Source organism: Triturus cristatus, chromosome 3_2 (assembly GCF_964204655.1).
Source record: "Triturus cristatus chromosome 3_2, aTriCri1.1, whole genome shotgun sequence".
NCBI classification, from domain to species: Eukaryota; Metazoa; Chordata; class Amphibia; order Caudata; family Salamandridae; genus Triturus; species Triturus cristatus.
Window position 1 is genome coordinate 295,147,318 of NC_140584.1, and position 2,500 is coordinate 295,149,817.

Below are 2,500 nucleotides of genomic sequence, written 5' to 3' on the forward strand. Positions count from 1 at the left end.
TGTTGCTACCAAATTTAATTCATGACTCAGAAATCTACTGTCTAAAATGTTGAATTTGTGTGTTTTAATGATGCTATCAATTTTTTCATTGATTACTTCTCCTGCATACATGAATGAATGAGCTATGTACAGATCTGGAGCTTCCCTGAGGTACAATAAGTTATTAACTTTGTTCAGACCAATTGTCGTACATAACTTTGGAATACTGAGGTCCCCAAAGGATCTTTTTGAATACAGGAGACCATCACATGTGTATGCAGGTAGGTGTAGAAAATGTTTGACATACTTTCTAATTGTTTGATCCAGAATGTTTAAAGTTTTCGCTTCTGTTCCTGTCATTTCCAGTTTAAATGACAGTTTAGGGATCAAGTATTGACAGAATATTTCTATTTTCTGTGTGGGCTTAAGTGGTAGATTGTCGAGTTTTTGAGCCCAGTCAACAAGAACCTCATTCATTTTGTTGTTGCTTGAATGGCCAGTGTGTGGATCAAAGTTAAGTCCGAGGTATCTCTCACTTTCTCCTGGGTGGATGTTTTCAATGTTTTGTTTTTAAAATTGCCATGGTTTACAGTTGTTTACCAGGATCTTATCTTTATGGTGACTTATATAAAACCCTTGTGTTTTTTTCACATTAAGTTTTAATCCTGTTGTTTTACTGAATTTTTCAATGATTTTCAGATTTGTACTCATTCCTTCCCAGGTGTTGCTGAGTACTGCGATGTCATCGGCAAAGGCCAGAGCGGTGATTTGTTTGATGAGATCATTGGAGCCAAATGTGAAGCCCTTGCCTTCTTTCTGAAGATCACAGATCAGAGGATCCATGGCAATATTAAACAGCAGTGGGGATAAAGAGTCACCTTGCTTAACTCCTGACTTCATTGTTATTTCTGGAGTTGCTTCATTGTTTTTTCCCTTGAAAAATGTTGTTGAGTCAGTGTATAAGTCTTTTATTATGTCTCTGATGCATCATGGAACTCTGTGTCTTGCAAGACTCTGTAGAATATGACCATGGCTGACAGAGTCAAAAGCTTTTGAGATATCTACGAACACCACTGCCAACGAGCTTCTGTTCTTTCGTGCCCCTTTTATAATGTTTTGCAGAAGAGTCAGATTTTCGAGACAACCTCTCACCTTCATGAAGCCTTTTTGTCTCGTATTTATTTCAACGAAAAATGTGAGTCTTTTAGTTAATATTTTTGTGAACAACTTCATGAATGCCGTACCGATGGTAATTGGACGCCAATTACTTATCTTTTTGAGTTCGCTAATCGGTACATTCTTGGGTATTTCTATTGACCGGTTCTTCTTAATACTGTCTGGTACTCTTCTCATCAATAGCCAAGACGATAAGATTCTGGGTAGTAGTCTTGGTTGCCTGCTATGCACTTTATTTAAGTCATTCAGACCAATCTTATCAGGCCCCACTGCTTTCTTTAAATCTGATTCATCAAAGGCTTTAGTTACTTCAAGCAGTGTAATTTCTTTACATAGACTTCCAATTTCCCATTCATCTGGTATCCGGTCAATTGGGATGAATTTGGGATTTTTCTTGTTTTCTTTTTCAATTATGCCTTTATAGTATTGGAAGATTTCATCAGCACTGATTTGACAGGTGGCATCTTCTGCCCCATCAGTGATTATCCTGGCAATTTTCTTTTTGTCTTTTTGGAACATTGTCTGGTATTCTTTGTAACTGCCCTTTGCTTTTGCATAGTTTTTCTTGTGTGTCTGATTGAGCCTTCCATTTTTCTTATTTTTCTTTGGTGTCTTGTTTTGTACAGAGGCAGTCTGTTGCTCATCTTGAGCAGAGTTCATAGAGTTTATATGTTCATTATCGGGTTCGCTCGTTGGTTCGGTATGATTTGATGGTACAGGACTTATATCATTGGTGTTTTCTGATATATAAGTCACTATCTCATCCATCAGATCCATAGCAGCATCGTGATGCTGGATGTTTTTGGTGTACTTCTCGATTTCTGTGATTATATCATTCAGTTCATCAAAGTTTTTTATTTTTGGCGCTCGTTTCCGATTGATAAAGTCTCTGCGCCTTTCTGTTGTTACTTCTACTGCAATCTCTGGTTCATCGCAGGAGTCATTCTCAGAGATATTGGATGCTTGCAGTACATCCTTTGTCGATTTTTTGCTCATATCTCTTCTATCTCTTCTTTTTTCTGCAATTTGTTTACTATTTTTATTGTCAAAATGCGGAACCATCAGCGCATTAATGTTTCTTTTGTTCTCGTATACTTTTTCCAATTCTGCTAATAGCAGTATTTCCTCCTGTGACCATAGTTTTGATGGTTTGCTGGTTGCTAGAGCTGCCAGTCTAGCCTCATTTTGCACTCTTGGATGCGCGTGCCGAGCATGTTGTGAAACTCCAATCTTTGTTCCAAATCTGAGGTCACAGTAGCTGCACAGGAATGGCAACTCTCCTTTTTGAGGTCTTCCTTTACATTTTGCATAGTGGCATGCAATATTGTGGTATTCGGCTTCTTTG

General features: G+C 37.9%; 1 pseudogene; it reads right to left on the reverse strand.

Annotated features, from left to right (window-relative positions):
• The window catches only part of LOC146857182 (28S ribosomal RNA), an 8,197-nt pseudogene that overhangs the window by 2,440 nt on the left and 3,257 nt on the right, over positions 1-2,500 (reverse strand).